Here is a 25,724-nt window from a genome sequence, read left to right as displayed (position 1 = left end):
GCCTACCTGGCAGGCGCTGGGGGTGGGGGGCGGCTCTGCCCCTCAGCAGGCCGCTGGGCCTGCTCTGTGGATGGTCACAGTTCGCCACATTTCTTTATCCATTCATCTATTGAAGGGCATCTAGGTTGCTTTCATAGTTTAGTTGTTGTGAATTGTGCTCCTATAAACATTAATGTTGCTGTGTTCCTGATAATTCTTTTGGATCATAAAGCTGACTAGCAGGTGCAGTGCCTTAGAGTTATCTTTACATTCCCCTGCCATTTAATTCTCACAGCATCCCTCTTGTTGTGTAAGAGTAACCCTTTATGAGAGGATGTTACTTAGCTTTTTGGTAAATTGTAATGGCAGAATTTGGACTTAAATCCTCCTGACACCAAATCCCCATTGCACCTGTATTTTTTCCCTTGTCATCCATCTGGTAGGAACTGCCAGATCTTTGGTGCCATTGAAAGGAGATTGACCGTTATCCGGGGAGTGGGGTAGGGGCAGGGAGGCATGCATGTTGATGGAATTTTTTTCTCATGAAAACTTTTAACATTTGGTTATGAATTAGGGCTAATTAATATTGTGCATGGAAATCCTAAATTTTGTATGTTGAAAAATAAAATAATAATAGTCACACAAAAAAACAGTAACAGGAGCAGACTAAATATATTGTAGAGTTATATTAATTAATATACATTAATTAGTTTGTGTCATTGGTGAATGAACAGATAAACACAATCAAATAAAACCTAGAAAGCTCTAAAAGTATTAGAATTCAGTATATAATAAAAGGAATATTTCAAACCAGTGGTAAAATACTGAATGTAGTAAGTATTGGAAAACTTGATATTCATATGAGAAACAAAGAAAAAAGGGATATAGTAGATTTGTTTTCTACACCTCAAATGAGGATAAATCATAAGAGAATTATAAATTTAATTATGTAAAAAAACAAGTATTTGAAGAAATCATGAAATAATCATTTTATAATTTTGAATGATAAAGTATTTTCTAAATATGACACATAACCCAGAAATCACAAAAAGATATTTTGACAAATTCAAATACCAAGTGAGCCCCCACCCCAATATACATCCCTCAATCATAGAAAAATTTCATGAAGAAATAAAAACATAAGAACAATTGGTAAAACTATTTATGACTAATAATAGACAAACTTCTATAGAAAGAGCTCCTACAATGACAAGAGAAAGACCAACAACCCTCTAGAGAAATCAACCAATATTTTGTGGGAAAGAAAATGAAGGTGGCTCTCAAGTATGTACAAAGATGCCTCGTCTAACTCACAATTAGAGAATTGTGACTTAAAATTATAGTAAAGTACCATTTTACTGTTTCATTGGCAAATATTTTTAAATGATGCTTGATCATGTACTGTGCTTTCCAGAATATGGATAAAGATTCCATTAAAATATTACCTTGCTATAACTCTTGTGGAAAGCCTTTTGGCAATACCTATTAAAATTATAAATGTGTGTCCTTTGAGGCCAGAATTTCATATGCAAAATGACTTGGGTACAAGTTTCGTCACTGAATATTTGTTTATAAAAGACAAAAATAGGAGATAATCCATTGTCCATCAGAATAGAGCAGGTTAAATATATCAGCCTCCATCTGCTGTGATATAAAATATACACAGAAGTTCTTTAAGTAGTAACACAAAATAATTTACATGACTTATTGGTATATCTGCCTGTGCACTTACATGCACACACCCATGCATTTACACCTATGTTGGCTTATATAATACATAAAATTCCTTAGAAGTATATATAAACAACTGACAACAGCTACCTCTGAATAAATAACTGGGTACTTGGGAGTGGAGAGAGTAGGATGATTTTTTACTATCATTTTTTTACCTTTAGAATTTTTGTAATTCTGAAATTACAAAATTTTAGAATTTTGTAATTCTAAAATTACATGTTGATGTATTGCCTTTTAAAAAATAAATTCAGAAAAAAATAGAGAATTTTAAATTGGGTCTCTTAAAACATGAATGTTCCTTTAGAATCCCCTTTCCTAAGGTGACTAAAATAGTTTAAAGTCTAGTTAACATAACAGGATTTTATTGGTCCTTTTAGTCACTGTAAGTTACTACTGGAGTCATAAGTTCCATTATGTGGTTCTGTTTGACTTGGTATTTTCCCTTTTTAATCATTTTTATTTGTTCTTTTTAGTTATCCTTGAGAGTAGGATGTATTTTTAACATATTATGCATACATAATATGTATGCATAATAAGTTAAAATACATGGAGTATAACTTCCCATTCTTGGTGTGTTCTTAAGGTTCTTCTCTTCCTACCAGCATGTGAATGGTTTCAGATTCAATGTTTGTGATTCAGATTTTTATAGAAAGTTTCTAAAATTGATCCAATTATTTGCCTACAGGTTGTGTTCTCTCATTCCTGATTGTGTCTATGCATGGCTCTGCATTAACTAACCTTGGGTCAGTAACTCATTCTTGGGTAATCATCTGCAACCAAGTAGAGAACACAATTTCAGTCACATGTGGTAGGAATCCTTTTGAGAGTCATTGTCCTTGACCCCCACTTCTGCTAGCCACTACTCAAATTTGTTTCCTCCTCCAATGACATACCTCATAAACAAAAACAAAACACTTAATCTGTCTTTATTTCCCTCCTCTTCATAGCTATTAAATCCATTTAAATCCATTCCAATCAAGCTTTGATCCCTACTAATCTGACACTGCTTATCTCAAGGTCACCAATGAAGTTTGATAAATGTCAGAATTAAAAGGAAATGGTCAGTCATAACCTTATAGGACCTCTCTGCTATCTTATTGGCTATTTGGCAACCTAGAATCTGTAGAGTCACAAATTTTTCTGTGGACTCCATTTTTCTGTATTATTGGAATGTACGTGTGTGTGTGTGTGTGTGTGTGTGTGTAAATGACTGTTATCTGTTTTTTTGAATGCATGTATGTAAATTTTGCATAAACTTAAATTTTTTTTAAATAAAATACTTTTAAAAAATCTTAGGATATTAGTTTAAAGCATGGCTGCATATAGGAGTTCAAGAAAATTCCTGATTACTTCTCCTTCATCTTAGCTCTATTCTTCTTAGTTTTAACCCACATTTACATTGTTTTTACTTTACTGCAATATGAATTGTTACTTCAAAATCACTATCTGTTAGTAGCTGAGCTTCCTTCCATTAAGAGGTTCAAACACGTTCTGCAACTGAGTCTCAATGAGATTTGACAGGGACATGAACTAGTCTCCCTAATCTGAGGGGTGTGATATTCCTTGGCTAGGTAGGTCACCTGCTCTCATCTTTGGAGTTATGAAAGGAAACAGTTCCATTGGCACCACAAGAATAAAGACAGAAGCATGGCTTTTAGAGGAGAATCAAGGTGCTGACACAAGAAGAAGAGTAGAGTGTTTTAACTATAGGCATAGTGGCTATTTTCTTTTAACTTTGTTCAAAAACTTAATGCATTTTTTTTGAACTCTTACAACTTCTTTTAAATCATTTCTAAATATATTTATTTACATTTCTACCAATTATCTGAAAATAGATGTTTAGCATTAAGGTTGTACTCTCCTAGACCTTAAAAAATACACCTATTTTTTTCTTATGTGATTTTTCAAGTTTTTTTTCTGCTAAGTTGTGATAGAAATGTTTGAGTCCTAAGGCACCATTGGACAATGGGAAGAAGCAAAGCAATGCTTTCCCCAGTACTACAATATTCTCTGAATAAAAATGCAAGCTAGTAATTTGGATGATCTTAAAGAAAAGTGTAGTTTTGTTTTATTTCATAAAAAAATACTTTCAGGAATAACAGGCCTAGATTTCAGTCCAATGTAAATGAGAGTTGTTTGAGTAATTCCTCTTAGCTGGAAGGTATATTGACTATAAATCTCTAGCTTGTCTCATCTCAATAAACTCTGCATCTGTGTGTCTTTGAAATTGGATTGAAATTACAATGAGACAAGGGGATGACTATGATGGGAAAGATAAACTGTTAGAAGCTGTTAACATTTATTATGACCATCTCTGCACATTAGTCCAGAGATAATTTTGGAAAAACATAAATTAATGACTACAGGGGGCAGGCTGCCATGACTTAATGAAACATATCACTCTCCTTTCCCTACTGGTTTTATGTCAATGTGGAGTAAATTGTCTGGCAGAAACATCTGTTTACCTCATGGAGCCAGCCAAAGTAATCTCCTTTTACACAATTTCTTCAGTAGGTCAGATGGATGAGAGGTTACTGAAAATGACATTAAAAACAACAAAATAACTACCACAAATGTGTGCTGAACACTTCTTATATTACAGCCCTTGATAATACAATAGTGGCACTAGAAAGCACAGTCATAATCATAAGGAACAAGTCTAGGACTACTGAAAAAAAAAAGCAAGTAAAATGAGGACTACTCTGGATCTTTAGACTTGCTTAAGAAATCATTGAATCAATTCTTGGACATGTGGATTTATATGTGTTACTCTACATTTTGTTCTCATCTAAGTACTGAGATGATTTTATATGAATTATATTTCCAGTGATTCCCCAAGTCCGATACAAGTATGTTAGTAAAACTCTCTAGTATGACTTATAGAGATGGAAAAGGGATCCATAGTAGACAACCCAAGTTAGCCCTAGAATTGAAAGGAATTCTTCTTTGTCTGTGCATATGTGCATGCACATACACAATACACATACACACATGCACACACTTCTTTAAATGACTCCTCATAATCTCAATCTCGAAAACCCATGAGTAACTGGTAAAAATAGAACAGAAAAATGTCTTCTCTCTGAAGACTCAGAGTCACTTGTCAATTTACAATATTATTTTGAGATAATATTTATTTATATCAAAATGAAAAATTTTAAAGTATTTCTAGTTGCCACATAATAATCGCGTATATTTATGTGCTATACTGTGATATACTGATATTTGTATTCATTATAAAGACAGTGTTCTAAAAGTTCCACCAGATGGAGCGTTTCACAGGCAAATCAGGTTGTCCTGGATTTTTCTATGTGTCTATTCCCTCATATCCTATATCCCTCTAGTTTAGGCATCTCTCTCTGTGTCCCTCCCTCCTTCCATAACACACGTCTTTGTGATATGTGTGTATTGACATGTATATACATATATAGTACATATTTATGTGTGTGTGTGTGTGTGTGTGTGTGTGTATATATATATATATATATATATATATATATATATATATTATAATCTCCTCTAGAGCACTAGAGCAAATGAAGTGTCCAATTTTCAAACCTTTGGGTAGTATAGAAATTGGCTTACTTAACATGATAGTCACTAACAAGCTTCAAGATGGTCTTTGCATAATGATTTATCCAATAAATTCAAAGCTAAGGTTTCCTTCATTGACTCTCCTATGGTCAAAGTTTCTACAGGCCCTGGATTGATCAAGCTACTGGAAAGCAAACTTACTCTTAAATGTACTTTCCTCTAATGTATATAAATGCTCTAATTATCTTCCACCTGCATTTTTTGTCTTGGTTCTTTCTTGCTGATTTCTCACACTTCCCATACATCCAAGGTATTAGTAATTTGTGTGATACTAGGAACAAAGCTGTGGCTGGGTGTGGTGGTGCACACCTGTAATCCCAGCAGTTTGGGAGGCTGAGGCAGGAGGAACATAAATTCAAGTCCAACCTCAGCAATTTAGGGAGATCCTAAGCAACTTAGTGAGACTCTGAATCAAAATAAAAAATAAAAAGGGCTGGGAGTATGACTTAGTGGTAAAGCACCTCTGACTTCAAACCCCAGTACAAATCAAAACAAAACGAAAACAACTCTTCTACATACTTGTGGGGGACATAGCATGGTATTAGACAAACACTGGATTGACAGCTCTACTCAGAAGACTTGTGTAAGATGAAATATCTCTGGCCAAAGGGACAAAACTGGCAGCATTGGTGTTGTACAAATATTAGTGTTTCTTCTGCTATTTATGCCATCTGCAGATGGTACTGAAGCCTATGTGTATATAGAATGTCATTTGTTTTAACATCATGACATGTCATTTATTATTCATTGATAGGCATCATTGTGACAGTTCTAAAATAAAAATATTGAACTGTGATGTGGGAAATGTTTTTTATATCCAATATAAGCCAAAAAAATCAGGTTCAGTATATATTGATGTATTCAGAAATAGGTTGTTCAAAAGCCAACCTGTTTCTGAATACATTGACTATATGGACAGAAAGAAGGCTAAAGAGATGATTGTTGATTTTTCTTTAATTTGACTTCATGTCTCCTTATTTATTCCATCATTTAAAGCAAGTAGGGAGAGAGCTTTCATGAGAAAAGCAATGTTGTAGGGAATATAGCCAATAAATCTTAACATTCATCTCAGCAAAAAAGCACTCCAGGCAACAGCTGGGAGATGTTGTTCTTGCTGATTTTTACAAATAAATGAAAAGTGAACAGCAAGTAGTAATAGAAAAGTCTGATCTGCGCATATCATGAGACACTCCTCTTAAGGTATTCCATCAGCATAGCCTTCTGAAGGAGAAGACCTGGGATCCTGGTTAGATAGAAATACAGAGTAAGTGCCAACAACAAAGCAGTCCCAGACTTGTTTTCACTTCCATATTTCTGGTTCATGTGTCCAAATGGCTAAATTGTGTCCCCTTTACATGGTAATAGTATTTGTTCTGATTCCTCTTTTGTATCTCTCATCAAGTTTTCCCCTCCATCCTGAATCATGTTTCTTCTAAGAACTTCATATTCTATTTTCTTTATAGAAAAGAGTCTATGCATATAAAAAAATATAATCTGTTATGGTTTAGATATAAAGTGGCCCCCACAAGCTCCTGTGTGAAACAATGCAAGAGCATTCAAAAATAAAATGACAAGATTTTAAGAGCTATAACGTAATAATGAATTAATCCACTGATATGGATTAACTGGGTGATAACTGCAAGCAGGCAGGGTATAGCTGGACTAAGTAGGTCACTGGGGGATGCCTTTGGGGGTATATATTTTGTCCTTGATGAGCAGAGCTCTCTGTTTCTTGGTTGCCATATCCTGAGCTGCTTTCCTCCACCATGTATTTCTAGCATGATGTTTTGCCTCATCTCAGGCCAGAGCTATGGTCTGTTGACCATGGATTAGAACATTGAAACCATGAGCCAAAATAAATCTTTCCTCTTCTATGTTGTTCTTGTCGGGTCATTCGTCACAGCAATGTAAAAACTGACTAAAACACAATCTGAGTCAGATTCTCCAGGCTTCCAGTGTTTCCTTGGGTAAATAAATAGTTTTATACATGTTTTTTAATTAAAATGTTTAATGCGGGCAAAGTGCCATTTTAAAAAACTGGGAAAAGAAAAGGAAAAATAGCAAAACAAACAAATAAACATAGTTCCTGTTCTTAAGGAGTATGTAAAGGTAGGTGCCAGAGAAGCTATCACCTTGTGTGGGGATAAGATAGTTTGGGGATCAACTTTAGAAGCAAAAAAGGGTTTATGAGGGAATATGTGTTCATTGATGCTACCAATAACTATGCTTGGCCCAGGGCATGCAGACACATCATTGGTGTGCTCCCGAGGAAACTTCACTCTTTTCAACACACCTCTTTTAATGAACAGTCTGAGCTTGACAGTGGCCCTTTTTTATATCTGAGCCAGGCATCCAACTGCCTGAGGTGAAGATACTACCCATTTAGAAATTTGCTAGGAAGCATCAACTACCCAAATGCTGAGAGTCCCAGTGATGTTTAGGAAGTCCTATTCCTCCAACTGGGAAGACAAAAGCCTGTGCCCATACAGTCCTGGGCTTGGATGCAGCATTCCTCAGGCAACAGATCACACAGAGCCCTGTTTCTCCTCATTCAGTGAATGCTCTCCCATGCTCTACGTGTGGTTATAGAAGACAGTCTGGGCTTCTGTGAAGGCAACAGGTGAATGTAAATACTTTTAACAATGGACAGAGAGGGAGGAACAAAGAATATTTAGCAATAATTCTCCAAGTAGATGGTATTTTATTAGCCAAGTTTTGAGGGAAATGCATTAAGAACATCAACACTCATTCCTTAATATTGTTTTCATGTTTAAATTTTTTTTACAGTGCTTTTACAAAGTCTGTGATATAAATAAGGAAAATTCAGTATCATTATTTTATAGTCTAGGAAAATGAGGCTTATAGAGTCCTAGAGTATTTTCTAGTACCACATAAATTTATTCACAAAAAAACCGAGCACCTGACTCCTAAGCCCAGTATTTTTTGCTAGTCAAAGCTTAATACATAGCACCATGAAATGAAAAGAGTACGACTAGTCCAGTCATCAAGTCAGTGTTCCCAGTTCCCTCTAAAAGTTGGTTTATGGTTTCTTTTAGACATTCTATTAGAACATGTGGGGCCTATTTTTAATGATAAAACTTCAGTTTACTATTTAAAAAAAAATATATATATATATATTTGCTTAAGGCAGTTTCTTATATATGTGATTATTTATCACTTGTCTTGTAATAATCAATGAAATAGTGCAAATGTCATATTCACTCTCAAATTGGAATGTGGTTAGTAAGAAAAAAAAATGAAACAAGACATGTAGACTATGGGACAACCCCAGGTTTGTTATGTGACTTGTGAAAAATATCAATATATTTTGACTGTTTTTTTGAGAAGTGAAAATAGAAATACCCATCTCAACTCATTTCATCTGCATTGCATTTCTTTTCATGTTAGCTATATGAGTTGGCTTTAAGAAGATTAATAGTTGAAGATGGATACATAGGGGTTTTGTATATGTTCATATACTATTCACAAATAGAAATTTTAAAATTATATAATAAACCTTGTCTTTAAAAAGATATTAGAGTCAAGGCAAAAACAGAAACAAAAATCATTGGTATAACTTCAGAAGAAGGAGATTGAAGTAGTTATGTCATAACTTGAATTCAGCCTTAAGGTTCAGATACAGGGATGCCCTTTTTTTTCTTTTTTTTATTGGTTGTTCAAAACATTACAAAGCTCTTGACATATCATATTTCATACATTAGATTCAAGTGGGTTATGAACTCCCATTTTTACCCCAAATACAGATTGCAGAATCACATCGGTTACACATCCACTGATTTACATATTGCCATACTAGTGTCTGTTGTATTATGCTGCTTTTCCTATCCTCTACTATCCCCCCTCCCTTCCCCTCCCCTCCCTTCTTCTCTCTCTACCCTATCTACTGTAATTCATTTCTCTCCTTGTTTTTTTCCCATTCCCCTCACAACCTCTTGTATGTAATTTTGTGTAACAATGAAGGTCTCCTTCCATTTCCATGCAATTTCCCTTTTCTCTCCCTTTCCCTCCCACCTCATGTTTCTGTTTAATGTTAATCTTTTCCTCCTGCTCTTCCTCCCTGCTCTGTTCTTAGTTGCTCTCATTATATCAAAGAAGACATTTGGCATTTGTTTTTTAGGGATTGGCTAGCTTCACTTAGCATAATCTGCTCTAATGACATCCATTTCCCTGCAAATTCCATGATTTTGTCATTTTTAGTGCAGAGTAATACTCCATTGTGTATAAATGTCACATTTTTTTATCCATTCATCTATTGAAGGGCATCTGGGTTGGTTCCACAGGGATGCCCTCTTTTACCACTTCTATTTAACATAGGTCTTGAAACACTGACCAGAGCAATTAGACAGATAAAAGAAATTAAAGGAATATGGATAGGTAAAGAAGAACTCAAATTAGCACTATTTTCTGATGATATGATTCTATACTTAGAAGACCCCAAAAATTCCACCAGAAAACTTCTAGAAATAGTAAATGAATTCAGCAAAGTAGCAGGACACCAAATCAACACCAATAAATCAAAGGCATTTCTGTATATCAGTGATAAATGCTCTGAAAGAGAAACAAGGAAAACTACCCCATTTACAATAGCATCAAAAAAAGTAAATACTTGGGAAACAACAAAAGAGGTGAAATACCACCTCTATAATGAAAACTACAGAACACTAATTAAAGAAGATGTTAGAAGATGGAAAGATCTACTTTGTTCTTGGATAGGCAGAATTAATATTGTTAAAATGACCATACTACCAAAAGCACTATACAGATTTAATACTATAGAGCAATAGTAAAAAACAAACACAAAAACATGGTATTGACAACAAAATAGACTTGTAGACCAATGGAACAGAATAGAGGACATGGAGACAAACCCACATAATTACAGTTATCTTATGTTTGACATAACATAAAAACATACATTGGAGAAAAGATAACCTCTTCTACAAATGGTGCTGGGAAAATTGGAAATCCATATGCAACAAAATGAAATTAAACCCCTATCTCTCATCATGCACAAAACTCAACTCAAAGCGTATCAAGGACCTAGGAATTAAATCAGAGACACTGTGTCTTTTAAAAGAAAAAGTAGGCCCAAATCTCTATCATGTAGGAGTAGGCCCAAACTTCCTTAATAAGACTCCTACAGGGGATGAATTAATATGGAGAATAAATAAATGGGACGGATTCAAACTAAAAAACTTCTTCTCAGCAAAAGAAACAATCAGTAAGGTGAATAGAGAGCCCACTAATTGGGAACAAATTCTTACTACACGCACGTCAAATAGAGCACTAATTTCTATAATATATAAAGAACTAAAAAATCTCAACACTGAACAAACAACCCAGTCAATAAATGGGCCAAGGAACCGAACAAGCACTTATCAGAACATGATATACAATCAATCAATAAATATATCAAAAAATGTTCATCATCTCTAGGAATTAGAGAAATGCAAATCCAAAACTACTCTAAGATATCATCTCACTCCAGTCAGAATGGCAGCTATTATGAAGACAAACAACAATAAGTGTTGGCAAGAATGTGAGAAAAAAGGTACACTCATACATTGCTAGTGGAACAGCATATTGATGCAGCCATTATGGAAAGCAGTATGGAGATTCCTTGAAAATCTGGGAATGGAACCACCATTTGATCCAGCTATCCCACTCCTCGGTCTATACCCAAAGGACTTAAAAACAGCATACTACAGGGACACAGCCACATCAATGTTTATAGCAGCACAACTCACAATAGCTAAAATGTGGAGCGAACCTAGATGCCCCTCAGTAGATGAATGGATAAAAAAATGTGGCATATATACACAATTGAATTTTACTCAGCAATAAAAGAGAATAAAATCATGGCATTTGCAGGTAAATGGATGGCAATGGAAAAGATAAAGCTAAGCTAAGTTAGTCAATCCCAAAAAAGCAAATGCTGAAATGTTTTCTCTGATAAAAGGAGGCTGATTCATAGTGGGGTAGGGAGGGGGAGCATGGGAGGAATAGAAAAACTCTAGATAGGGCAGAGGGGTGGGAGAGGAAAAGAGGAGGCAGGGGATTAGCAAGGATGGTGGAATGTGATAGACATCATTATCCAAAGTGCATGTTTGAAGACATGAATTGGGTGTCAACATACTTTATATACAAACAGAGATATGAAAAATTGTGGTATATATGTGTAATAAGAATTGTAATGCAAAAACCAAAACAAAAACAAAGTACATGTATAAAGACATGAGTTGGTGTGAACATACTTTATATACAAAGATATNCTCTCTCTCTCTCTCTCTCTCTCTCTCTCTCTCTCTCTCTTCTAAACCTAAGAGACTTTTATGTGAAAGTTGTCAAATTAAGGTGAGAAAACATAGCATTTACTATTCCAAATGGAAAAGGGGGCATTTTTCTATAAACCATTTGTCTTTTTAATTTTTTTTAGTTGTAGATGGATACAATGTCTTTATTCTATTTATTTATTTTTATGTAGTCCTGAGGCTCAAATCCAGTGCCTCACATGTATTAGCGAGCACTCCACCACTGAGCCACAACCCCAGCTCAAACCATTTATCTTTTTGTTTGTTTGTTTTATTTTTTTAAATACATGACAGTGGAATGCACCACAATTCTTATTACACATATAGAATGATTTTTCATATCTCTGTTTGTATATAAAGTATGTTCACACCAATTCATATCTTTATATATGTACTTTGGATAATGATGTGCATCACATACCTCCATCATTGCTAAGCCCCTGCCCTCTCCTTTTCCCTCCCACCCTCTGCCCTATCTAGATTTTGTCTATTCCTCCCTTGCTCTCTCTTCCTACCCAGCTATGAGTCAGTCACCTTGTGTCAGAGAAAACATTCGGCATTTGTTTTTTTGGGACTGGCTATCTTCACTTAGCATTATCTTCTCCATCGCCATCTATTTACCTGCAAATGCCATGATTTTATTCTCTTATATTGCTGAGTAAAATTCAATTGTGTATATATGCTACATTTTTTATCCATTCATCTACTGAGGGGCATCTAGGTTGGTTCCACAGCTTAGCTATTGTGAATTGTGCTGCTATAAAGATTGATGTGGCTGTGTCCCTGTATTATGCTGTTTTTAACTCCTTTGGGTATAGACCAAGGAGTGGGATAGCTAGGTCAAATGGTGGTTCCATTCCTAGTTTTCCAAGAAATCTCCATACTGCTTTCTATATTGGCTGTACAAATTTGCAGTCCTACCAGCAATGTATGAGTGTGCCTTTTTCCCCATATCCTCATCAATACTTATTGTTATTAGTGTGCATAATAGCTGCTATTCTGATCCCCCCTTTATACACACTTACCTGGGACTTTGCTTTGAAATAGATAAAGATAGTTTAGTCAATATGAGAAATGCTGAGAACCTAATCCTCCCAGGAAGAAAGCTCTCCAACCTGGAACAAATGTGGCAGGAGTTTTGTGTTCTTGGCTGTGTAACTCTGGAGTGGAAATTCTACACCTTGTTTATCAGGGAGGGAAAAGAGTGGTTCTGGTTGATACATCAAAGACTGTTGCTCTTCTTACTTCGTTTTCATAGATTTTCTTGAACAAATATTTCTTCATTTCCTGTTTTTACTTGGGATTATTTCCTGAGGCTTTAAATGGTCATTGTTTTACAATCTGGATTTCCTTCACTCTGTCATGCCAGATTCAATTTTGCCATTCTAAAGATGTGGTAGGCACAGTTGATATATTGTTATTCTCAAAGTACTTATAGGCATGTTTTAATATATTTAGGTGTGGCAATATTTCTGGATATATTTGTAAACCAACTTTTTGTGTACATAATGTATATATAATAAATTCACCAAAATGTACTTTTCAATGATTTTTGACAAATGTGTGCCTCAGTGTAACTATCAACCTAATCAAAATATATTACTTCCAAAGGCTTACTTGTACCACTTTTCAAAGTAACTCATACCACCCAACTTCCAGCCCCAGACAACTACTGATGAGCTTCCCTCACACTGCAGATTAGATTTGTTAGATTAAGCTCTTAATTACTTCTCCTATCACAATGATGCATAGCTTGATTATAATACTTCAGACTCACTGCCAGTACCTTGATCCTTCAATGAACTGTTACAAGGACAATGGTTGTGACTGAATAATATTATAGAGCTACTGAGATGCCTATTTGGTTCGTATTCTCTTTTTTCCTAGAAAGATCTCCACAACCAGTCACATTCTGCTACTCTTTTTCATTTTAATTTAATTTAGCTGGATTCTGTGTCTATTGCTCTTAACAGAGGGTTCTTAATTTTCATAAAATTTCCCTTTTTGTGATGTTTAGTGAAGAAAACTTTATTCAGAAGTGAAGCATTAATAGTTATAATGAGTTATAAAATTCCTTCAAATTGGACAGTAATAGATACCAGAATTAGTTGATTTTGATAATAAGTGTGTTGCTTTAATATGGAGTAAAATGTAACATTAATAAGTGTACAGTTAGTTTATGTGTTCAGTGCTTAGTAAAATGTGTGGCAAATATTGTTTTCTTAATATGTATTTAATTCTATGAACAAACTATGCCAGCTACAATGAACATCAGTAATCATAAGGGGAATTTAAAACATAAGCAGATAATTATCATGAATAACCTATTTTTTAACAAAATAAGTAACTGTGAAATGAAACTGTAAAGATGAAAAGTATTTGGAAATTGTTTCTTGTGACAATTTTTTTGCTTAAGTTGGAGGCAGCAGTCATTTGATACTTTTTGACCATTCCATTTTCTGCAAGCAAAATATAAGTGGCAGTTCAGAATCATCAATCCATTGCCACTGTCCTTTGTAACTTGTAGGTGTAAGCAAAGATAATTTAGGAAAGAAACTATTATTATCCTGAGGGGTTGGTTTTAACAAATGGTCTATATGAACACTTTTTTTTAATCACTATCTGCTACACAGACTTTTGGCTTCAGACCTGTGCAGTCATTCACCTTCAAACCTCTATTACACCACTGCTGATTCTGCACTCAACTACGCTGAGAAATAAGCAGTTTTGACATTCAGCAGCCCAAGGCTTCTTCTCTCCTTGAAAGAATTATGTAAGTCAGCTACATGTGGTTTTGTCTGCTTATATGGTTTCAAAACAGATGGCGAATTCTTACCTCAGTAGGATGGAAGGGCCCTGAAAACATTTAGCAATACATACAAGTTGAATTGTAATTGCTTGTATTCCAGGGCGTTCTGGAACATATAATTTATCATCTTAGATGCGTACATCTAGGTAGTATAAGATATCAAATTAAAAAGTATGGCAATCCAAGAACTTATGGTTCTGTTCCTGATATAAATCAGAGCCAAGCTATCTATCATAAATGGATAGAAGAAAAGCTCATTTAATTGAAACTTTATTAATCAGGAGTTCCCCAGGACTCTTTTCCTTACAATTGTTCCTGATACTTTTGCAGCTAGGGTGACAGGATTTTACTCTGGTTGTATTCACCAAAGTCACTCCACTTTTTTTTTATTGCTGGTACTCTGTTGGATATTTAGTATCTCACTAATAACTGCCATGGACTTTAGATCTTTTTCTCCTAAGATCTATACTTTTATCTGTGTCCTGGCTATCTCATTTTACCACTCTTGAGAGACAGTGACAGTTTTTGTGTATAACAATCCATTCTTGAGAGTATGGATAGTCCTATAATAAATGTATACCTGAATATTCTGAGTGTTTGCATAGTCACTATTCTTAATGAGCAAAGAAAAAATACAATATAAATCTTTTAACCTCATCTAATTATAACAAACACTAATGGAGTTTATTGTCAATCCAAACTGCCTCCAGCAAAGGTAACTATGAAATTTCTATTTGAGATTTATTTTGTTATCTGATGCTTAACTGAAATGAATTAAGATTGTGTGTTGCTTACCTTGATCCACAGTCACATTTGATCTATTCTCTATAATGATAGAAATGAAAATTAATGATAAGGGAGAGTCTGTTCATGTTTGAAATTAATCAACTCCATAATTTGTGGTTTTTGAATGTTTCTCAGAAATTTACATTCCTAGAGATTGTCTTCTAGAGCAACAGCAGAAAGAATACAGAAAAAGTTCAGGAAATGCCAATGTAAAGCTCCTTGCACCCTCAAGAAACCTCTATTTCAGCATGCCTTAGGTCTTCCACACAAAGTTTCAGAGAGTCTTTAGCAAAGTTTTTTTTCTTTTCCTGTTATCCCAGTAACAAGAAAAAGTTAATGGAAAAAATAGAATTCATTTAACCCCCCCCCCCCAAAAAAAAAGTTGCTTATAAGATATTTTGATTGGACACATGCTGTCTGGGCAGATTCACAAGTATCCAAAAGTAGTGTGCATTATAATACTTCCTCTCACAGTATCACACTCTGTCTGTGACTCAACCATTCTTCCTGTTTGTTGTTTGTTCTAGGACTAGTTTCTCAGTAGTCATGCCCCTCTCAGATTCTTTAGATTTGGCTAGTGACAGAATGCTAGACATGAACCAAGTCTTAGAAGTTTGTACTGTTCAAATTACATCCATCACCTCAAGAAAAGCAGTTAATGTGCTTTTGTATCTCAAAATCTTACAATATTATCTTCATTTTTTTCTCAACTGCCTCCTCTAAATACTCTCATTTCTCCTTATCTTGAACACCTATATAATAAAGAGAGTACAAGGAGGTTCTCCTTGGAAATTTGGTGGAGAAATAAAAGTCACCCAAATGTCCAACAACATATTTTTCAATGATTTGTGACAACACTTCATGGAATACACATCACTTTGAAAAATAATAATGTACATATGTAACTACTTTAATAAAAAGCTGTTAATGATATGCATTGTGAGTATGCTGAGCAGTAGGCTATATTGTATGGCACCAGAGAGTCTGAAGCCCTGCCTTGCCACTAACCTTTAATCCAATGGAAGATGCCAGCAGCAGATAAGTAAACAGATTACAAATGTTCATGAAAACAATTCACGAAAATTGTTATCAAAGAAAATATTGTGGTATGCTGTGATTTCTGGAAAAATTTAAGTGTGCCCATACATAAATTTAAAAGTACCCATAAATGTATCATAAAACTCTGGTGGCAGTTTAGGGGCTGATGGAAGAACAGATATCCAGAGGATACATAAATATAGTCATGCCAGCAACTGTCCAAAGTCCCAGGTGATTGGTCAGTTCCGTGTCATATTGGCTATTAACTGTCCTGAATACTACCACTGGTTACTAATATGTTCTTTCCATTATTACATTTTTATATAATCTAAATTCTAAACAGATTGCTTTGTTATTTCATAGTGAATTACACATATTTTAAACATACAAAAGTAAAGAGAACATTCACTTATTTACTCAACAAACAATTTTAACAAATGTTAAAAAACTGCCATTTCTGTTTTAAGATTTTTTTATATGAAATAATCACCCTGCAGCCCAGCAACCTAGAGAGAGGCCCACCCCACTACCCTGCACCACGCCCTCATGGAGAGGCACCCCTCACCCAGGGGTTCGTTATTCACCAAAGTGTGGCTAACAGCCCAACATCAGGGTACATATAAGTTTGAGGCTGTGACTACCATGAATCTGCAATATTGCCACTTCTATCAAGGGACAACAATAAGGACCTGGTAAGACATCACCACTGACCCTGTGGGCCTGGCTACCCAAGAGGTATCTCTTCATGGGGTGCTAACAGTTATCCTGTTGCTGAGGTAACAGGGAGTCTTGCATGGAGTTGCCTCTCTCTTATTTCTCCTATTAACAGCCAACTTCTTATGAATTACCCTTTCACTAGTCATATAATACAACACCTCTATATTCTCACATCTTACCTCATAAACATCTCAGCCAACTCCCCCAGTTCCCCCTCTACCATTAGAAACTATAAACCATTACACAAACCTATTGACTACATGGTAGAAGATAACCGAACTCATCATTTCTGATTATAGTGACAAAACTGTAACTGTAAAAATAGAAGTTAACTGATCTATGGCTGCACATTGGGTACATTGAGTGCTGTAATGTTGATCTCCCTCTTAAAGGTGAGGTATTGGTAACCTGCAGGGACACTATAAGATAATAGGGCAGAAGCTGTAATGCCCTGGATCTATACTTCAAGAGAGGAAGTCACATAGACATCATGAAAAAACAAGGGAGGAAAGTGCCCCAAACACACCAATACACTACAACAATAGAATCCATAGATAGTGAAGTAGATGACATGCCAGAGAACCAGTTCAGAATATACATAACTAAAATGATCAGGGAATTAAATAATGACCTAAGTGAGCAGATACAGGCAAAAGTCAATCACTCCAACAAAGAGATAAGGGAACAAATACAAGTGATCATTGATCACACCAACAGAAAGATAAGAGAGCAAATATAGGTAACAACAGATTACTTCAAGAAAGAGATAAAGATTCTGAAAAATAAACCCAGAAATATTTGAAATGAAACAAACAATAAGCCAAATAAAAAAACTGAATAGAAGCATCACCAACAGAGTAGATCACTTGGAAGGCAATACCTCAGACAATAAACAGAAAAGATACAATCTTGAAAATAAAGTTGACCTCACAGTGAAGATGGTAAGAAACCATGAACAGAATATCCAAGAATTATGGGATACCACCAAAGACCAAATTTAAGATTTACTGGGATAGAGGAAGGTTCAGAGATTCAAACCAAAGGAATGAACAATCTCTTCAATGAAATAACATCAGAAAATTTCTCAAGAATGAAGAATGAATTGGAAAATAAAATACAAAAGGCCTATAGGACAGCAAATGTACAAAATTACAACAGATATATGCCAAGACACATTATAATGAAAATGCCTAGCATACAGAATAAGGATAGAATTTTAAAGGCTACAAGAGAGAAAAATTAGTTTACATATAAGGTAAGACCAGTTTGTTTTTAGCAGATTTTTCAACCCAGACCCTCAAAGCCAGGATATCCTGGAACAACATATACCAAGCTCTGAAAGATAATGGATGCCAATCAAGAAATTTATATCTAGCAAAATTAAGGTTCATATTTGATGATGAAATAAAAACTTTCCATGATAAAAAAAAAATGTTAAAAGAATTTACAGCAAGAAAGCCTTCACTACAGAACATACTTGGCAAAATATTCCATGAGGAGAAAATGAAAAACAACACGAAAATCTGCAAAGGGAAGAACTATAATAAAGGAAAAGTCAACCAAAGGAGAAACCAAATCAAGTTAAATACCAAAAATAAACAAAAATGACTAGAAATACAAATCATGTCTCAATAATAATCCTGAATGTTAATGGCCTAAACTCACCAATCAAGAGACATAGGCTGATAGATTGGATTAAAAAACAAAGGACCCAACAGTATGCTGCCTTCAAGAGACTCATCTCATAGGAAAAGACGTCCACAGACTGAAGGTGAAAGGTGGGATAAAATATACCATTCACATGTTCTGCATAAACAAGCAGGGGTTTTCATCATCATATCAAATAAAGTGGACTTCAAGCAAAGTTAATCAAAAGGGATAAAGATGGACATTTCATACTGCTTAAGGGAACTGTATATCAACAAGACATAGCAAATATAAATATATATGCCCCAAACGATAGAGCATTTATGTTCATCAAACTCTGATCAAGTTCAAGAGTCAAATACAACACAATAATTCTGGGTCGCTTTAACACACCTCTTTCATCACTGGATAGCTCTTCCCAACAAAAGCTAAACAAACAAACTATATAACTCAATAATACAATCAATAACTTAGATTTAACTGACATAAAGAATATATTATCCATCAACAAGTGAATACACTTTCTTCTCTGAACATGGATCCTTCTCTAAAATAGACCATATATTATGCCACAAAGCATCTCTTAGTAAATACAAAAAAGTAGAGATACTACCCTGTATTTTATCAGACTACAATGGAATAAAATTAGAAATCAATAATAAAATAAAAATAAAAGCTACTCCAACACCTGAAGACTAAATAATATGCTATTACGTGAACAATGGATTGCAAAAGATATCAAGGAGGAAATTAAAAAATTCTTAGAAGTGAGAACACTGATACAACATATGAAAATCTCTGGGACACTATGAAGCAGTTCTAAGAGGAAAGTTCATTGCATGGAGTTCATTTCTTAAAAGAAGAAAGTGTCAACAAATAAGTTACCTAATATTACATCTCAAAGCCCTAGGAAAAGAACAAATCAACACTAAAAACAGTAGAAGACAGGAAACAATTAAAATTCGAGCTGAAGTCAATGAAATAGAAACAATTGAAAAAAATTGACAGAACAAAAAGTTGGTTCTTTGAAAACATAAATAAAATTGATAAACCATTAGCCACACTAATGAAGAAAAGGACAGAGAAAAACTCAAATTAATAACATCCTTAATGAAAAAGGAAATATCACAACAGAAACTACAGAAATACAGAAGATAATTAGAAATTATTTTGAAAATTTGTACTCCAATAAAATAGAAAATATCAAAGGCATCAACAAATTTCTAAAGGTATATGATATGCCCAAACTAAATTATGATGATATACACAATTTAAACAGACCAATATTAAACAAGGAAATAGAAGATGCCATCAGAAACCTACTGACCAAAAAAAAGACCATGAATGGATGAATACACAGCCAAGTTCTACAAGACCTTTAGAGAAGAACTAATATGAATACTTTCAATTTATTTCAGGAAAAAGAAAAAGAGTGAACACTCCCAAATTCATTCTATGAGGCCAATATCACTCTGATTCCAAAACCAGGCAAAGACACATCAAAAAAAGAAAACTTCAGACCAATATCTCTAATGAACATAGATGCAAATATTTTCAATAAAATTCTGGCAAATCAAATACAAAAACATATCAAAAAGATTGTGCACCATGATCAAGTGGGATTCATCCCAGGGATGCAAGTTTGGTTCAACATACGGAAATCAATAAACGTAATTCATCACATCAATAGACTCAAAGATAAGAATCAAATGACCATCTCATTAGATTCAGAAAAAGAATTTGACAAAATACAACACCCCTTCATGTTCAAAACACTATAAAAACTAGGTATAACAGGAACATATCTCAACATCACAAAAGCTATCTATGTTAAACCCCAGGCCAACATCATTCTAAATAGAGAAAAATTGAATGCATTCCCTCTAAAAACTGGAACAACACATGATGCCCTCTTTCACCACTTTTGTTTAACATAGTCCTTGAAACATTGGCCAGAGCAATTAAAGGAAAGAAATTAAAGGGACACGTATAGGAAAAGAAGAACTTAACTTAGCACTATTTGCTGAAGATACTATTCTATACCTAGAAGACCCAAAAACTTCACCAGAAAACTTCTAGAACTAGTATATGAATTCAGCAAAGTAGCAGGATATAAAATCAACACACATAAATTAATGGCATTTTTGTATATCAGTGACAAATCTGAAATAGAAATGAGGAAAACTATCCCAGTTACAATAGCCTAAAAAAAATTTATACTTGGGAGTCAACTTACCAAAACAGGTGAAAGATCTATACAATGAAAACTATAGAACCTTAAAGAAAGAAATCAAAGACCAGAGACCTAGAATATCAAAAAAATCAAAATGAGAGACCCAGAATAGCTAAAGCAATCCTTAGCGGGAAGAGTGAAGCAGGTGGCATCACTATACAAGAACTGAAACTATACTACAAAGCAATAATAACAAAAACAGCATGGTATTGGCACCAAAACAGACTGGTAGACCAATGGTACAGAATAGAGGACACAGAGACTAACCCACAAAATTATAATTATTTTATATTAGACAAAGTTGCCAAAAACATACATTGGAGAAAAGATAGCCTCTTTAACAAATGGTGCTGGGAAAACTGGAAATCCATATGCAAAAAAAATGAAATTAAACCCATGTCTCTCACCATGCACAAAACTCAACTCAAAATTTATCAAGTACCTAGGAATTAAAAAAGAGACTCTCCGTCTAATAGAAGAAAAAGTTGGCCCTAATCTTCATCATATGGGATTAGGACCCAACTTCCTTAATGAGACTCCTATAGTGCAATGAATTAAAACAAAGAATCAATAAATGGGATGGAATCAAAGTAAAAAGTTTCTTCTCAGCAAAAGAAACAATCTGTGAGGTGAACAGAGAGCCTACATCCTAGGAGCAAATTTTTACCCCTCACACATCAGATAGAGCACTAATCACTAGGGTATATAAAGAACTCAAAAAGCTAGACACCAAAAAAAAAAAAAACAATTAATAAATGGGCCAAGGAACTGAACAGACATTTATCAGAAGATTATGTACAATCAATCAACAAACACATGAAAAAATATTCATCATCACTAGCAATTAAAGAAATGAAAATCAAAACCACACTAAGATTTTATCTCACTCCACTCAGAATGGCAGGTATTATGCATACAAACAACAATAAGTGTTTGCAAGGATGTGGGGGAAAAGGTACACTCATACACTGCTGGTGGGACTGCAATTGGTGCAGCCAATATGGAAAGCAATATGGAGATTTCTTGGAAAAAATGGGAATGGAACCACCATGTGACCCCAGCTATCCCTCTCCTTGGTCTATACCCAAAGGACTTAAAAATAGCATACTACAGGGACACAGCCACATCAATGTTTATAGCAGCACAATGCACAACAGCTAAATTGTAGAACCAACCTAGATGCCCTTCAGTAGATGAATGGATTTTTTAAAAATGTGGCATAAATACACAATGGAATTTTACTCAGAAATAAAAGAGAATAAAATCATGGCATTTGCAGGTAAATGGATGGAGTTAGAGAAAATAATGCTAAGTGAAGTTAGCCAATCCCAGAAAACAAAATGCCAAATGTTTTCTTTGATATATGGAGGCTGAATCATAGTGAGATAGGGAGAGGGAGCATGGGAGGAATAGACGAACTCTAGATAGGGCAGAGGGGTTGGAGGGGAAGGGAGGAGGCATGGGGTAATTAATGATGGTGGAATGTGATGATCATTATTATTCAAAGTACATGTATGAAGATACAAATTGGTGTAAATATACAATGTATACAACCAGAGATATGAAAAGTTGTGCTCTATATATGCAATAAGAATTGCAATGCATTCTGCTGTTATATATAAATAAAAGTAAATAAATAAAAGCAATTAAAAAATCTACGATTTCATGTCACTCCAGTCACAATGGCAGCTATTAAGAATACAAACAACAATAAGTGTTGGCAGGGATGTGGTAATAAGGCACACTCATACACTGCTGTTGGGACTGCAAATTGGTGCAGCCAATCTGGAAAGCAGTATGGAGAATCCTTGGAAAACTGGGAATGGAACCACCATTTGACCCAGCTATCCCACTCCTTGGTCTATACCCAAAGGACTTAAAAACAGCATACTATCAGGGACACAGCCACATCAGTGTTTATAGCAGCACAATTCACAATAGCTAAATTGTGGAACCAGCCCAAATGCCCTTCAGAAGATAAATGGATAGGGAAACTTTGGTATATATACACAATGGAATATTACTCAGCATTAAAAGAGAATAAAATCATGGGATTTGCAGGTAAATGAATGGAGTTAGAGATTGCAATGCTAAGTGAGGTAAGCCAATTCCAAAAAACTAAAGGCCCAATGTTTTCTTTGATTTGAGGATGCTGACTCCTAATGACGATGGGGTTGCAGGTGCGGCAGGGAGCATGGGAAGAATGGAGGAACTTTAGATAAGACAAAAGGGAGAGAGGGGAAGAGAAGGAGCACAGGGGTAAGAAAGACAGTGGAATGAGTTGGACATCATTACCCTAGTACATGTATGAAGACTCAAAAGGTGTGAAAATACTTTGTATAGAACTTGTGATATGAAAAATTGTGCTGTATACGTGTAATATGAAATAAATTGCAATCTGACATCATATATAACCAATTAGGATAAATAAATAATTTAATGAAAAAAAATCACAGGTATAGCTACAGCCCTAAAACCAAATTGCATTTTTCTTTCTTCTCCTTTCCAAGTATAATCACTTTTCTAACAATGTCCTAATTTCATGTTAAAATATAAAGGATTTTAAAAATCAACATAAAGCACAGATGGAAACGTCCGGATCACAGAAAAAAAAGAGTAAGGAAAAAGAAATGAACAAATGAGACAAAAGCCATGGACAAAAGAGTAATTGTCAAGAGAATGCAAGAGGAAGACTGGAAGTTTACAAAAGTCCCTGATGAAAGGAATGGTGAAATTAATTGTAAGAAATTACAAAAAACATTTGAAAGGCTCATAATAGCTGTAATTAAACTATGAAATTTGCTACAGCTTGAGAGTACCTCCCTGCTGGCTCACTAAATTTTAGAAGTACTGAAATAACTACTAAAATATTTCATTGTTCTAAGAGAACTTTAGAATCAAAGTAAGTACAAGAGCATTATTTAAGAAAGATCCTTAAGAAATTGCACATTCATAATGTACATATGTTCAAATAAGTGCTTTTATTAACTTTCTAAAAATGCCTACTATGGATCAAGTGCTCAAATATAGAAGATGAATAGAAAACAATCTTTCTATGAGTTCACAATCTAGTTAATAAAACTTATTAGATTACACAGTGTCCCTATTGTCCCATGAATTTTTCTACGCAGAAAAAGCATGGTATGTAGTAAGCACCAGTAGAAAATGTTCAATAAATAACTTTCTGGGTGGGGTGGGGAGAATGCTGATTTGTAGTATTTCCCAATTCTCATAGTAGAAATACTCTCATCCTGAAATTTGTTACTGAAAATGAGATTGGAAAGGAAAACACATCAAACTAATGGATTCACTGGAGATGGCTAGCTCCAACATTGAACAAATTTTTTTCTGTGAATACAAATAGTATACTAACTACTATAAAAGAATTTGGCTTAATGTATGGGAGAGCATAAAGAAATGACCAGATCTGCTGACAGATGGGTGTTTAACAGAAGGCACATAAATAGTGTGTGTGTGTGTGTGTGTGTTGTCAATGGATCTTTTATTTATTTATATGCCGAAATGAGGTTGGAAACCAGGGCCTCATATATGCCAGGCAAGAGTTCTACCACTGAGCCACAAAAGTGGCCTCCACTTTTCAATAGGAACAAATCATGGTCTTATAGAAGTTGGGACAGAGTTGCTACTAAACAGTCTTTCCAATTCACAGGACCTCTCTTCATAGAAGAACAGTTATGAAAATTGTTGGATATACCAATAGTGCTAAGATGAACTCCTATATCACAATAACAGAGGACACTCTAGATAAAGGGACCAGCAGGTGCAAGGCAATGAAGTATAAAGAAAAAGAATTTTTTTTTGGAAACTGCAAGCAATTTAATATGTAAAAACTTTGTGTGCAATCAGATAACCATAGGAAAAGTGAGGTTAAGATGGGGGAAAAGAACAGGCAAAAGAAAGTGGGCAGTTAACTAAAACTATGGGGATAATTTGAAGGGTTCAAAAATAATTTACCAAAAAATATTTTTCCAGAAAGTGGATATTCTGGAAATTTCTCTTTAGTGTGGAGAATGTGTTTGAAATAGATAACATTAGAAGCAAGATGTGCATTTTGAGGTTGTTCAAAGTCTGGCTCAGCCTTTTACAAATGATAAACCAGGAAACCCTCAGACACTGTAAGGTGTTAATAGGAGTTTCTGGGACTGTATAGGGCTGGAATGGGAGAAAGATAAGAATTTTCTGATTAAATTTGGGAAAGGCTATTGTTATGTTTTGGACACGTATGAGCTAATGCAAGAAAATTAAGAGGTGAAATGATTGGGTTATGAGAATTTCAACATAATCAATGCATTAATCTAATAAGAATTAACTGGGTGGTAACTTTGGGAAGGCAGGGTGTGTCTGGAGGAGGTGGGTCATTGGAGTCATAATTTTGGGGTGTAAATTTTGTTTATGCTAAGAGGAGTCAGTCTCCCCGCCGCCTCGCTGTTTCCCTCTCTCACTCTCTTCTCTCCTGGTGCCATGTTCCCAGCTGCTTTTCTCTGCCACACCCTTCCACTGTGATGTTCTGCTTCATCTCAGGCACAGAGCAATGGAGTCAGCCTTCTAAGGACCGAGATCTCTGAAAATGTGAGCCCCAAATAAACATTTCCTCCTCTAAATTTTTTCTTATCAGGTGTTTTGATTATAGCACAAAAACCTGACTAAAACAGCTATAGACTATATCCCTTATTTAATTTCAATTCAGAGAACTGTACTAGAGCACAGAGTTTCATGTTACCTAGAATAGTATGGGGAAAACTGGAACTCAAAGAAGGCATTTTCACAAATGTGTATTGATACATTTTCCCCTGTTAGGATAACTCTATGTTTTCTTAATTTCATCTTTTCTTGT

The 25,724-nt window shown here is 34.8% G+C and overlaps 1 long non-coding RNA gene across 1 annotated transcript in view; it reads left to right on the top strand.

The window, feature by feature from the left end:
* The window catches only part of LOC125615527, a 115,538-nt gene that overhangs the window by 63,644 nt on the left and 26,170 nt on the right, over positions 1 to 25,724 (top strand). The window contains exon 2 of the long non-coding RNA XR_007346136.1: positions 14,273 to 14,412. This is a non-coding gene — a long non-coding RNA (uncharacterized LOC125615527). The remainder of the gene's footprint in view (positions 1 to 14,272; positions 14,413 to 25,724) is intronic.

The sequence above is a fragment of the Marmota marmota genome, unplaced genomic scaffold (assembly GCF_001458135.2).
Source record: "Marmota marmota marmota unplaced genomic scaffold, marMar, whole genome shotgun sequence".
NCBI classification, from domain to species: domain Eukaryota; kingdom Metazoa; phylum Chordata; class Mammalia; order Rodentia; family Sciuridae; genus Marmota; species Marmota marmota.
Note: the sequence above shows the minus strand (reverse complement) of the source record. Positions and strands in the feature narration are given on the sequence as shown.